This window comes from Vicia villosa, linkage group LG1 (assembly GCF_029867415.1).
Source record: "Vicia villosa cultivar HV-30 ecotype Madison, WI linkage group LG1, Vvil1.0, whole genome shotgun sequence".
NCBI classification, from domain to species: Eukaryota; Viridiplantae; Streptophyta; class Magnoliopsida; order Fabales; family Fabaceae; genus Vicia; species Vicia villosa.
The window spans coordinates 54,687,020-54,702,312 of NC_081180.1; the positions used below are offsets into that span (position 1 = coordinate 54,687,020).

At 31.7% G+C, this 15,293-nt stretch overlaps 1 long non-coding RNA gene and 1 pseudogene across 1 annotated transcript; both read left to right on the plus strand.

Annotated features, from left to right (window-relative positions):
- Positions 1–9,232: 9,232 nt before the first annotated feature.
- LOC131606614 (uncharacterized) lies at positions 9,233–11,758 on the plus strand. The gene is made up of 6 exons (XR_009284921.1): positions 9,233–9,412; positions 9,518–9,580; positions 9,676–9,740; positions 9,834–11,217; positions 11,335–11,396; positions 11,583–11,758. It is a non-coding gene; the product is annotated as an uncharacterized LOC131606614 (long non-coding RNA).
- A 733-nt stretch (positions 11,759–12,491) lies between these two features.
- On the plus strand, positions 12,492–15,293 carry LOC131638310 (phosphatidylinositol 4-phosphate 5-kinase 8-like; annotated as a pseudogene).

Genomic DNA, 15,293 nt, shown 5'->3' on the forward strand with positions numbered 1-15,293 from the left:
TTATTCTTCAAAGATGTTGGAGTGTGGGTTACTTCTGATTGAGAATGTCCATAATCTTTGGTCTCAAAATATTTTTTCTCAAAGTATGAATATGTAATCTCCAGATCAGCAAATTTTTCAACTATATTTTACTTTTCAGGGTCAAGCTTATCATCAAACTTAACATGAATCGATTCTTCAATAATTCATGTTTCAATATTGTACACTTTGTAGCCTTTTGATCTTTTAGAGTATCCTAACATGATACACTTTTGTTCCTTGGCAAAAATATGGAATACATACACAGTTTAGGCTTAGAAATGGAGTTCAAAAGGTTGAAGATACAAGGTTAGAGATATTATCATAATATCTTCTACAGTGTCAGGTTAGACATTATAATTACTGGAAGAATTTTGAAGCAGAAATGTCTTTCAGCATTAACTTGGCAGATTCATGAGCAAAGTATGTTTACATAAGCATAAACGTATGGATGGTATTTTATACTGTCACCGGAAAGGACATTTATGATTTAGGACATGAATATCGATTCAGGTTTGCTATAACTTTGTAATAATCTCAATGTATTCTATGCATTTTTTGGAAAATCAAGAGCTGACGAAACTGGAGCATGAATTTTTGAAGCAAGATCGTCGGCATGGCGGGATATGTGAAAATTTATATATTTTAAGATTTTTTTTTGTTGGATAAGGAGAATTAATGTCTTTTCCGATTTGTAATTCTTTTTCAAATTCATTGGGAATGATGGGCGATGCTCCTTTCCCTGCATGGACGGGAGGCGCCCATCTCTTTTTAACTTGTAGATAGAAAAGAAAAGCTAAACCGAAGTGGGAAATCCAACCTGCAGTAGAGTCGCGCAAGAACTATCCTATGGAGCTTACAATATGTAATACAAAGCCTGTATAGAGACTTACTCTCCAACAGAAGCAGGGATTGAGATCAACATATATTCTCGACCTAACGAGTTGTGAACCCATCGAGGCTCTCCAGCTTCATAACGCAAAGACCTACTAAGATCCACGAGCACCAGGTTATGTTAATATACCTGTGATCGATAAGTAAAAAATGTTAAGTTAATATATCTCTGGCCTGGTTAGGTTAATATACCTCTAACCGATAAGTAAAAAGTGTTATGCTAATATACCTCTGGCTCATTTAGGTGAATATATCTCTGACTGATAAGTAAAAAGTGCTAAGTTATTTTACCTCTGGCTCAGTTAAGTTAATATACCTCTTGCCGATAAGTAAAAAGTGTTATGTTAATATACCTCTGACTCAGTTAGGTTTATATACATCTAACCGATAAGTAAAAAGTGCTAAGTTAATATACCTCTAATCGATAAGTAAAAAGTGCTAAGTTAATATATCTCTGGCCCAGTTAGGTTAATATACCTCTGACCGATAAGTAAAAAGTGCTAAGTTAATTTACCTCTAGCCCGGTTAGGTTAGTATACCTCTAACCGATAAGTAAAAAGTGTTATGTTAATATACCTCTGGCCCAGTAAGGTTAATATACCTCTGACCGATAAGTAAAAAGTGCTAAGTTAATATACCTTTTCCCCTGTTAGGTTAATATACCTCTGACCGATAAGTAAAAAATGATATGTTTATATACCTCTGGCCTGGTTAGGTTAATATACCTCTGACTGATAAGTAAAAAGTGCTAACTTAATATACCTCTGGCCCGATTGTGTTAATATACCTATGACCTTAAGCGACTTGATTAACTTATCCACGTCCATCTGGTGAGATTCATCATGATTGACCTGGGGCTGGCGGGTCTGCGGTTGATACGCCGAGATCTATCAAGATCCCCGAGCGATAGAACCCGACCCACCGAGGCTTATGAAGCTATACGATATAACCTTAGTTAAATTGAAATCCGACTGGGGCTAGATGTTCTGTTTTAATTCCCACTTAAGCAAATCAATTATTTTATCAAAGAGATAAAACGCAAAAAAGAATGAAACAAGATCTACTCGGGTTTGTCAACCTATGTACGCCTAAGCCTTTCACGATTTGGATACTACTGATATTCGAAAAAAATCCACATGGGCTATTGTGATTCTAATAAAAATGCCATCATGCATTGGTGTAATTAAAATGGAACTTCAGCAGGTCGAGATCCCACTGAGACTATCCGACTTTTCTATGTCTATAACCTATCGGGTTCTACGACGTCGATAGGTCGAGATCCCACTAGGGCTCTCCGACTTCTCTATGTCTAGAACCACCCAGGTTTCACGACGTTAATAGATCGAGATCTCACCCGGGCTCTTTGACTTTTATATGTCTAGAACCAACCGAGTTCTAAGATGTTAACGGGTAGAGATCCCATATGAACTCTTTGATTTCCCTACATCGCAAATCCACCAGGGTTCTCCGACTTCTTCATTAAAGTCGTAAAGCTTACCAATATTCGTCAATGTGAATCCCTCGGAAAGCTTGCCAAGATTGTGAATTTACAGGAAGTTTCCTCAAATAATATTAAATGCACAAACCAAACGTCACAAACACGTTTGTCACGTGTTTGTGTGATTCAGGATAAATTCAAAACACTTCACCCTTACTGGCCTCGTGCTTAAGGGACTTATGTACATCCCAATTTTTTTAGCCTAGCTGAGATATCTCTTTTAACGTTGGTTGAGATGGTGGACTTAAGGTGCAAGAATTTCCATAACTAGCAAGGGTATGAGTTGTTGTCCATATGCCATGGTCGTGCAGGTACCGGGGTAATACATATAGGTCGACCCTTGATAGATGACAGATGGTCGAGTTAGTAGCCCATTGTAACAGTTAAGGACAACTCAATGGTCGCGTGGAGGTTGCGAAATTGATGTTTAAACCGTTGTGACTCATGATTAATGGTCATTATTGAGACGACAAATGTTACCTTGAGCATTCAAGTAGGGGAAACGTAGGGCGGCTCATTATGTCCCATTGTGGAAGGAGTCAAGGGGTTGAAATGAATATTATATAAGAGTCTCAAAAGAAAATGGATGGAAGGGAAGGAGAAACCAGTGAATAACATAAAAAGAATGATGCACGTGAAAATCTTGGACCACCAATAATGATGGTTATTCATCCCTCCCAAAAATTTACAAGACACTAAACTTCTTACTCTATTGTAATCCCTCCTGACCTACTTCAAAAAAATTAACCTGGTGATATTTTTTATAAGAACATATTGTAATCTCTTTCGTATGGTTTAAGAGGGTATTGAATCGAATTTAAATTATTTAAAGTTGCCGTAAGATATTTTTAGTAAAAAAAAATAAAAGCTTTTGAAGATAACTGTCAAAGAAATAATGAAAATGAAACAAATTTAATGAAGGGAAAGGGTAATCTAAACCACAAGACTACCAGATTGTATTCTTTTAATATTTTGCTGTTGTTTCATAATTTGTCCTGTTACTTTTGATCAATATATTTTGATTGAAGAACAAGCTAAAACAACATGGACATTGACATATGAAGGCACCATGCCCTATCCCGAAATAACGAGACCGAAGATAGATGAAACGGATAAGGACAACAAATTAAGGTTTTTATAATGTGAGGCTACGAAAAACAATGGATAAGAACAAAATAAGGCCACTTCATACACACATGGAGGATTCACCCCTTTTTTAATTCCTTATCAATCTTATAGAAGTTTAATTATACATTAAATCTTCTTTGATTCTCATTCTTTTCATATTAGGCAGCTGTTATTATAATGTTGTCATTGTAATTATTAAGTTGTGTAGTCAAATATCTATGATTAAGATATGATAATATCTTTGTTGATAATTGTATTTTTTTTTGTTTTGAATCCTCGAAAATTATATTTATTAATATGGAATAACATGACAACCGTTCTACATGAATAAAAAAAGGTATTATGTCATTGTCAAATCATTTGATTGTAAGACTATGTACAATGGTTACATTATTCAACACTCTACTTTTTCACTTTTTATCTTCCACATCATCTTCTCTCTCTTCCACCTAATAATTCAACACCTATTCAATATTTTTTCACTACAATGATTTTGTTTAATAAAATTCAACACCCTACCCCACATCATATTCTTATTTTCTTTTAAAGTTTTGTTTTTATGATTATATATTAATATCTATTATCAATTAAAATTAAATTAAAATAATTAATATTTAAACTTTTTTTTTAAAATTTAATAATTTATTTATTTTTTCTAATTTTTTATTCTTAATTTTTTTTCTTGCAAGTAATAAATAAGAGATGTAAAAATAGTTATTTTAAGGCTAAAAAGAAAAAAAATTGAGAGAAAAAAGTGAATTTTTTTTTATGAGTCCAAATCAAATGAACCAAGTCTCTATTTATAGAGGAAAAAAAATAATGAATTTTGATAAAAATAAAAATAAATAAAAAATTTATTTACTATGAAATAATTAATTTTAAATGATTAAAAGAAAATAAAATCTAAATAATCACAACAACCAATAATATTGTGTAAAGTGTTGCATGTGGCCCCACTTTTTTCTCATTCAACATGTTGAATCTTTTCAACACCAATTAATCCACATCACATTAAACACCTCATTCAACAAACCATTGTAGACATTCAACTATTGAATAATTTTTTCAACACCCCATTGTAAATGGTCTAACAAATTTATTACAACTTGGAGAGTGAAAGTCGGCTTAAATAATACTCCCTCCGTTCCTTTTTAAGTGTCGTTTTAGAAGAATTTTTTTGTTCCTATTTAAGTGTCGTTTTATAATTTAATGTTATAATTTGTCATTTATACCCTTATTTTCTCAATAACTCCACCTCAAATTTTTCAATTAATTATTGGAAAAAGAGAGTGTATGATTGAATTTATTTAGAAAGAGAAAAATAAATAGGGATATAATAGGAAAAGTAACTCTAATAATCCACTATCTTGATTGAAGAGCTTTTTGCTAAAACGACACTTAAAAAGGAACGGAGGGAGTACTTTTAATGAGTAAAAGGATAGTTAAATGAGTAGTATAAGAAAAATATTTGAATATACATAAAAAAAATAATTGAAATTTTTCTTTATAAAAAAGTTTAGGTGAAAGCAGTTTAAAGCTTAAAGAGTTTTTATAGAGATACTTACATAATATTTATTAAAGAGACTCTTATATCGTCGGTAAAAATTCAACCTACAACCTCTCAATAATATTGAGAGTCAACTTGGTAATGTTAACGAGTGTTTGTGGGACATTGGTTATGAATATTATTTAATAAAATAAAAATATAAGTTTTTTATCTAAAATATATGTATTCAATGCATTAAAAACATAAATAATTATATTTTTTAAAAAATATTGTGTGTATTAAATATAGAATTTATAATTTTTTTTATTAGAAATATTTAACCGACACTTGTTAACATGACCCTTAAGTTTAATTTGTTAACATGACCCTTAAGTTTAAGGTTTTGAATAAGAAAACTTTGCATAATTTCCTTTATATTTTATTATTAATTAATTAACTAAAACAAAAATTAATCTTGTTAAATGATATTATAGGACTTTCCATTTGTTACGTATCTTGTTAAATCACATTGTAGCACTTTCCATTTGTTACGTTTCTTAGTGAAAAGGAAAGTTCAGAATGGCATTTTCGTAAATTTGGCACAACCATGTGACTGTTCTATGACTCACTGTTATAAAGGGTCGATATGTTTGCCACGTGTACGTGAGCTAGTATGCCACGTCATCGATGTCCCAAGAAACAGTTACAGTTAACAAAATTGCGCGCGGCTACATAATACTTTAACTTTTTTGGGTCTTATAGTTAAAAATAGATGAAATTTAGATGTACTAAGTTTTACTTAAAAATTTATATTTAAAAATCTAAAAATAATTTTCTCTTCTTAAAATATTTTAAGTTGAAGTATCCACAAATCAAATCTCTTTTAACAGTATTGCACATTCTTTTTCATATATATTTTGTTTACTTTTTAGTATCTTATTTATATCATATGTTCTTTATTTTTCATCTTCTTATATTTATTTTATTACTCTTTCTTCAATTATGTTTTTAACTCTTCTCTTCTAATCTCTAATCTCTTTTATTTTATTTTGCATCTTCTTTAATCTTTCATCTATTTTTTTTCTTCTTTTCATTATATATTTTTTATATTTATTTTACTTTTATTTAATCTAATTTTTATATATTAAATAAAAAATTATTATCCAAATATAATTAATTTTGTTATTATATGATAATATATAAATGATTTAATATAAAATTATAATGGCATATATATATATATATATATATATATATATATATATATATATATATATATATATATATATATATATATATATATATATATAATTCAATAATTATTTTTCAAAAATCAAAGCAATCAAATCAACGTATTGATTTAATTTGATTTAGTTCAATTTTATTTTTAAAAGTCAACTGAACTCCACATTTTTTGTTGTTGTTGTTGTTTAAATAATTTTTTATGTTAAAATTGTCCAAACCACACAACAAACCTTTATACTAAACATTATCCATAAATAAATTAAATGTTGCAAGTACAAAAATTAAGACTTATATAAACGAAATGTTTTGATAAAATGCTGTAGATTCAAATAAGTATCTATATAATTAATTCACCCGATGAAACAAATCTCAATGATTAATTCTTTTTTGGGTTTGTTTGATAAAAATAGCAGTTGACTGATAAGCTAGCTGATAGCTTATAGCTTATGACTGATGGCTGATGACTGATGACTTATAGCTTATAGCGGATGGTAGAGACTGATAGCTTATAAGTTAATTGAAGTGTTTGGTAAAATTAGCGGTTCAATTAACTTATAAATGTAAAATGACATAAAAGATATTTAATATATATTTATTTTATTTTAAATTAAAATATATTATAAGATTAAAAATGGATTTTAATTAAAATAATAAGGATAAAAAAAGAAGAAAAAATGATAAGCTATAAGACATAAGCTAAAACGCTATTTGAAATAGCGTCTGAAAAATAAGCTATAAGTTAGTAAAATAAGCTATAAGCTCGTGATGAAAAGACCGTTACCAAACGGGTCTAAATTATCATATGAGCTTATAAGACATAAGACATAAGCTATAAGCTCGAAAGGTGGCTTACCAAACAAAGCCATGTATAACGAGAGGAGAAATACTGGAATTGGATTGTCTACCGTTATGGCGCGAACTGTAGAGTGACTTTCAACTCTTGCAGACCACATGATAAATCTAAAGCTTGAAATTATGCCAGGTGTCTTTTTGTTTAACAAGAAACACGTAGAATAATATTTCCATTTTTTCTGTCTAAAGAAAATGTTTCCGTCCTATCACCCGTCACCGCCATGCCGCCGCCATCAAAGTGAGATTTAGATCACAACACCATTACATTTCTGTGTCGCTGCTGCCCCATTGTTCGTATGTACACATCATAATTCCTGTATATATTCTTATATGGAACCATAGTTATTCATGTTCCAAATTTACAACACGAGAATCCATTCGAACATGTTCAGACAGGATGAGCTTTTGGGCTTTGGTGGTTAAGATGGCAACTTATGGAGCACGCGACGGCGGAACTAATCTCTTCTTTCTTACCTTTCTCATTTTGTTTTTCCTTTCTTCTCATTTTGCTCCATTTATTTTGAATGTGGTGTTGTTGCAATTCAATTTCATTTGGTACAACCACCGTTTGTTCTGCAGCATCTGTGATGATTGACGATGTTAGTAAAGAAGCGACGGTTGGCGGTTGACGGCAAAGTGGTGATGGTTAAACTCACAGAAAGAAAATGGCGAAGCGGTTCCTGTATCGTTGCCTTGCTCATTTATTTTTCTAAAAGTCATTGATAGACACGTGGCATTATCTAAGCAATTTGATTTATCAAACGGTCAAATATTATTGAACGGTACTCTAACTTTCGCGCGCTTAAGTTAGAGAATCCGCTTCCAGAAATACTTGCATGGATACGAATATAAATCCATATTTTTAGGCGCAACCAATAAAAAGTGAAAAAATTGACATTTGTTAAAAATTTAATTTCCTTTTTAATTGCTATCATGTGGTAGTTGGTTTAATGGAGGAGAGAGAAAATTTTATTTTAATTTTTTAATTAATAAAAAGATATGATTGGTTATGTGTAAATCCTGGTTGTGTCCATATAAGAATCTATAATATAAGAAAAAAAACTGTTCTGAATTTCACTAAAATACCCTTTTGTTATCTTAGTCTAAATTATCATTTTGGGGACAAAAAATGTCTTCTTTTAATTTATTCCAAAAAAATAATATTAGCTGTATGTCATTATCTTAATTTCAAATATTAAATTCTTCTTTCTCTCTTGTCCTTTCTCTCATTCTCTCTCTTAATTTCTCTCTTTCTCTTTCACGAACTATTTCATTCTTCTTCTTCCTCTTCCTCCTCATCTTCTTCTTCTTTTTCCTTCTTCTTTCACGAAAATTGACAAAGCGAAACTGAAGTTGGGAATGAAACCCTAACCTTCAATAGTTCAAATCTCTAAACTCTTTTTGCACTTCAAGATGGCAAATCCCTAACCCTAACGATTGTGTTTGATAAACATGTAAGTATTTTTAACAAATTTTTGGCACTGACATTATTAGGTTTTCATTTTTTTCATTTTTTTCGGTGGAGGGAATGAAAAAAGTGTTGGTGTTGATGATTTGTTAGGTAAGATTGGTGGATTGCATGCGACGGGGAGTAGAAGTTCGATGAATAAATCATCTGATTTTGATGATTTGATGGCTGGATTTGGTGGCGGTAGCATCGTTTTCAATAATGGGTATGGAGTTTTTGTATTCAGTTTCATATTACTTTTCTTCTTATTAAATTGAGATTTGAGTTTTAATCCCTTTTTTTATTTTTGCAATGACTCAAGAACTCTATGCCTGTCGGAAAATTCTTCATGTTTCCAGCCATACTTAATTTGAATACCCAATATATGTGTCATGTGTCCTCTTTTTTAGTGATATTCTTATGATTATTGAAAAATGGTTATTGAAAAATGAAACCTTTTTAATATCTAAGAAATTCTTACATTTGTATTTCAAGTGATTCTAATGTAAATTTAGTCATCAAAAGTGTGTCTTTGTGTCTTTGGATGACTGGTTTTATCATTAGTTTCAATTGGAGTTCTTCAATCTTGTAATTTAAATTGATATTTCCTTTACTGAATTTTGGTATATATTATGTGATAAACAGGTTCATGCTTATTATGGATTTGGTATTATCTCATCTTCTAGAAATAAGGAGGGAAAGATCATTTTCCTTTGGTTATATATGAAATTGTTGGTTGTTTAAATTGGTACATACAAATATAACACCAAAGGTCAAATTTGACACCACCTACTTCCACCCCAATGTAGATATGCATGGCAATATATGCCTAGATATTCTTCAGGTAATAAACCATATGATCATGTGTTTTATCTTTTTTCAATTCAGCTATTGTATATTGATGTTATCACATGTAATAATGATAAATCATTTTGTTCTGATTTACAAGATAAATGGTCATCTGCTTATGATGTAAGAATGATTCTTATATCTATTCAAAGCCTACTAGGAGGTAACTTTGAAAGCTGAATTAGTTCTAAGAGAAGCTATTATTTTATTTAATCTCTGCCTTCCCTGTTTGTTAAATATTTGTTTATTCTTCCATAGTTTAGAGCCAAACATTAGCTCTCTGCTAAATCCACAAGCAGCGCAGCTTTGGCGCAATCAAGAAGGTATATAAGCATCTTAATATTTTGCAGATGATTTGTATAATATATCTTTTGATCTTTTAAGTAATTTTGTTATGTTTTTGTTTACTTCTACAGAATACAGGAAGATGGTAGAGGAGTTGTACAAATCTCCTGTGGCTTAATTTAGATCTGAGAGTTCTCATGGATTTTATTTCTCTATGTTTGGCTTGGTCAAGTTTGGAAAAGAGAAGTTGTTCAAAAACTGTGGCAAAGGTGATATTCGGTGCAAAGTCGGTTAGTTATGCTACTGCAAATAGTCTTCATTTGGTTTTGTGGTATAGGTTTTGGCTTTGGATCATGTTCGGTTCAAAAAATTCCGGCGGTTTCTTGGTAGTTCAAATTGTGACTATTACTACTATTGTGTTCTGACTTTTGGTATTTATTGAATTCTCCCAAATGAATGTTTAATCTCTTTTTAGGTGTTTTAAGACAAACTAAGGTTACATTTCTATATATCTCTTTTGATATCTTTAAATTTAAAGAATTTTGTTTAATTAGTTTAGGACTTCAATTTAACTATTGCACTTTTCAGTTGCTTGGCACTTTTTTTAGTGCTGAGATGCATATTCTTGAATCGAAAGAGCTTAAGAAGAGGATGAAGCATATTTTGGAAATTATTGAAGAGGTGAAATGGCAAGATGTTGACCCTGACTTGCTAACAAGGTTTCACTTCGTCTTCGCTCTGTCTCTTCTCTTGTGTCCCATGGTTATTATGTTATGTCTTGCTACAGCCTACATCTAAGCACATTATAGAGAAGCAGAATGTATGAGAGTCAAAATGGAAGATTTACTATATAAATACGGTATTGACGTTGTGTTCAATGGACATGTAAGCATATTTCTATTTATGGTTTAGGATGTCGCGTGACTCATTGGTTTTGAGTTCGAGTCAACTAATGAGCGCATAATCCAATGTCTGGTCACAAACTTCTTCAACATCTCAAGTTACTCATGACAAATTGCTGTCAAACTTCTATTTATTGCTTTGTTTTTTTCTTAGTCTATTGATTTTGTATTTGTTCTCAAAATAGTTTTTGACATTTTCTTATCAAACCATACTTTTCGTCTCGCAGATCACTACATTTTTTTAAATCCTTTTGTTCAATTATAATCATGCTCATCAATATGTTTTCTACATTTTTCTATAATCCTACTGATGTGTTATAATGACGCTGATCAACAAGTTTTCTACATTAGCTTAATATTCTTCTGATCAATATTAATCATGATATATATACTAATGGAGATCGAGGATATGCGGCAGATCTATCTGATTAGGTACATTATTTTGACACAACCAGCAGATGAAACCAGCAATAAGAATGTTGGAAGACATGTGGCATATCTTTCTATAGCAAGGGTATAGAAAATGTGATAACTATTGATTTGCACGGGCAACACGTGAAACCCGCAATGAGAATGCTGAAACTCCGCCTTCTATTTGGATCATATGTTTCGTGTAAGCATTTTTCCTTAGGATCTAACTTCTCACATTTTCACAAGACTTAAAAGGACACTGCTGGACTCAGTTTTCATTTTCCTAACTTACGCGACTGTCCTTTTATTTCTGCTTTAGCTATTTGGATGAAAAGGATCATCACACGATGTGGATCAGGAAAGTTGAAGCTGAAACAATTGGTACGGGATTCAGTTATCTCTGCAAATTCTTTACTAGCTGGGGATTCTATTATTCATTTTGTGCATGCAGATGTATATATTTATACACATGGATATATTCTTTAACCTTAATAATGTTTAGCAAATGAAATTAATTTAAATAAATATGTGATTGATTTGTTTTCTTTGATCATTACTTTTGTGTAGAATCTGCAATCTTTGTTTCAATTTGGAGCAACCAAAGTAATTGAGAGATAGAAAAGGTTTATGAATAGATCTGTGAGAAACGTGCAAATTGAGCTCAATTATGGAAATTTTAAATTGGAAATGAGACTTGGGATCTAAATTCTATAGTAAACAAGTTATTCATGTTTGTTGCTTTTAGGTGCCTAAAGTTTTTTTTTTATAACTAGGAAGTGACAAAAATTTCCATGTAGCATGTCACTGCATAAATAATATAATTTTGTGTCTTACATCTATGGAAGTACATGTATTTTTAGTTGGAACTTAAAGTTTATGAAAATAAACAAAACTAATATTTGTTTTATTTGTGTGTAAGAGGGAGATAAATTTGTTTGCATTGCTGATTCAAATTAGTTTGTAATTAAAAAGCAATTGTTGATGATTAAATAAACACTTCACCAACTTTTTAGTAATTAAAAAAACAATTTATTAAATATACAATGTAAATCAATGTATTCACTATGTATAGAACATCTATTTTCTTATATATTTCAATATTCAATTTTTTTAATATTAATATTTTTATAATTTTACCCATTTTAAACAAAATTTAGTTTTTTACTAATAGTTTTTATTTTCCTCAATTCAAATGCGCGAAAACGAAGGGTACCCGTGCGAACGCACGGGTATCACACTAGTTTTTCTAACGAGAGAACCACAACGAAATTTTAGCGTTTTATTTTATTTATATTTATACATTTTGATTAATAAATTTACCGTTTTATTTTTATTAATACTTCAAGTATGAAATAATTAACCCAATTCCAATAACGTACATACTTAAATATAAAATTAATTAATCACATTAGTTTTATATATTACTATAAATTTAAATATAATTTAAATTCATATCTCAACTTGTTTATCTAGTAACTAGTTGCCTAGTTGCAACCTACACGAATTGATATAATCTCTCAAAATCCAAACAGAAACCCTCATCTTTGTTTCTTTTCACTTTTTCATCACACACAGAATCCAGAACAAGAATCTTAAAACCTGTTCCTTTTTATTTCCTTGCTATGTTAATGCGTCACCTTCACAAATCGGACTCTGATATCAGAAAACATAGCTTCAACCTCTCTTCAGATTCATCTCAAAATCAAACCCATTTTTCAATCCAAGTTACACCTTTTTCTTCTCCTTATTCACCAAACTCACCAACGCTTTTTCATTTTCACAATGAACAACGCTTCTCCAATAACAACCCATCTTCACCATCTCAAACACCTCCACACAAAACCCATTCACCCTTTACCTCAAAGTTCACAACTTTGAAGATTTTAACTCGCTTACATTTCATCATCTTCCTTTCCTTAACCTCACTCTACTTTCTCATTTCACAACCAACTCTTCTAGATTTCGTTTTGGTCCTTGTTTTGTCCTCAGCGCTTTCGTTTCTATCAACCTAGCACTCCCTCGTTTACCCTCTATTCGATTATTCTTCACACGGTCGTTTACCAAAAGCCTTGCTTCAACCAATTCTCATCAACCTGTTATATGGTCAATTGGGTCAAAGCACGAGGAGTTAAAGAGCCTAAATTCTGGATCTTGGGTTCAGGTTTATAGTAACGGTGATGTTTATGAAGGTGAGTTTCATAAGGGGAAGTGTTCAGGGAGTGGTGTATATCATTTTCATATGAGTGGGAGATTTGAAGGGGATTGGGTTGATGGAAAGTATGATGGGTATGGCGTTGAAACGTGGGCTAGAGGAAGTAGGTATCGTGGACAGTATAGGAAGGGTTTGAGACATGGGATTGGAATTTATAGGTTTTTTGGTGGTGATGTTTATACTGGTGAATGGTGTAATGGTCACTGTCATGGGTTTGGAGTTCATACTTGCAGTGATGGGAGCCATTATGTTGGAGAGTTTAAATGGGGTGTCAAACATGGACTAGGCCGGTACCATTTCAGGTTAGTTTTTCAGTTTACAATTGTTTGTTCCTTATCAAGATGGTTCCTGTTTGATTTGTTCTGTTGTTGTTTTTCTGGATTGAATAGGCAATTGTTGTTCAGTTAATGATTATGTTAGTTTTTAGAACCACATGTTTCATTCATTTACCTTGCCAACCAGAGCCAATTTTTCAGAGGTTCTGTGTAGATTCGTAGTTAGTATAACCATGACAAAATAAATAGAGGTTTTATTCAACTATAGTTTTATAGTTTAACAGCGACAAACATTTTATGAGGTCTTATGTAGCTATATTTTAACCGTGACAAATTTTAGGTCTTGTGCGGTTGACCTGCCTTGCACACCTTTAAAGACGGCTCATGTTGCCAACAATCGCATTTGAGAAGTTTAGGGGATATTAATTTGGCTTTACATAATAGATTTGTATTTTACTCTGATGTTCAGTCAGATATTGATACTATTTACTGTCAAAAACCAGAAGGATTGGTCTAGTTTCTCTTTGGAAGGAGGTTTGACAGCTATTTTAATGTTATTATTGCAGAAATGGAGACATATATGCTGGAGAATATTTTGCCGACATGATGCATGGTTTTGGAGTTTATCGATTTCAGAATGGTCATCGATATGAGGGTGCTTGGCATGAAGGAAGAAGACAAGGGCTAGGAATGTACACATTCAGAAATGGGGAAACACAGTGTGGTCACTGGCAGAATGGAATTCTTGATAATCCTAAAAGGCAAGACAATCATATTGAGTCTCCATGTGCTGTAGACCATGCCAAGGTTTCCAAAGCTGTCCAGGTAATAATCCTTTTCGGATTCTTGCACACATATGATTGAACAATCGGTGTTAATAGATACTTTACCCAAAAATTGTTCATCGAAACAGTTACGTAATTATGAGAATTATTATATTTAGTACTTGTTTCATTTTGAACAGGATGCTCATTGTGCGGCGGAGAAAGCATCGAGTATATCAAAGATGGATGAAATGGTGAACAAAGTAGCAGCTGCAGCTAATAAAGCGGCAAATGCAGCTAGAGTTGCAGCTGTAAAGGCTGTGCAGAATACAATCCACAACAATGATAATAATCAATGAATTGTGCTCACTCTTGTGATGGTTGAAGAGCATTTCTTCTTTCGTCCTCCATCATAGGTCACATTCAGAACACTACTATTAGATATGAGACAGCAAAGTGAATGCAAGGAAGAGTAATCTTAGAGATGCAGAAAGAAGGGAAAAAAAAAAGAGATCTAATTTGATTTTGGTAAGTCATATACCTTCTTCTCATCCTCCTAAGTGAGGTGTTTCTGTTTCTCTGTATTGGTATAGCTGTGAGGTGTCTGCTTGGAACCACTTTTTGTGTCATTGAACTCTATGGCAGATTGTGGAGCAAATAGATTCCTCACTTTTAGTGGCTTATTTTATGATTATAGGAAGAAGGGTAAAGATAATATATACTATAGAGTTGCATTGTGTATGGCATAAGTGCCAAAAAAAATTACCAAAGTTTAGTATAGTATAGTGTAGGGTTTACAATGCTGGCTTCCTGTTATAAAAATATTAGTGTATGTTTGGTTATAGGCAAGAGAGTGATTATGCTTCTTGGTGGAAATACAAATGTTTGGTTGCTGTTGTACAAAAGTGATTTTACCTCTACATTTTGTAATCAGAAGTTTTGGATGGTATGATTAGATTAAGTATCTAGTCATCTATCTACTTTAAGGAAGCAAGCATAAAATCTCAAATTTCTAAATCTCTAGAAA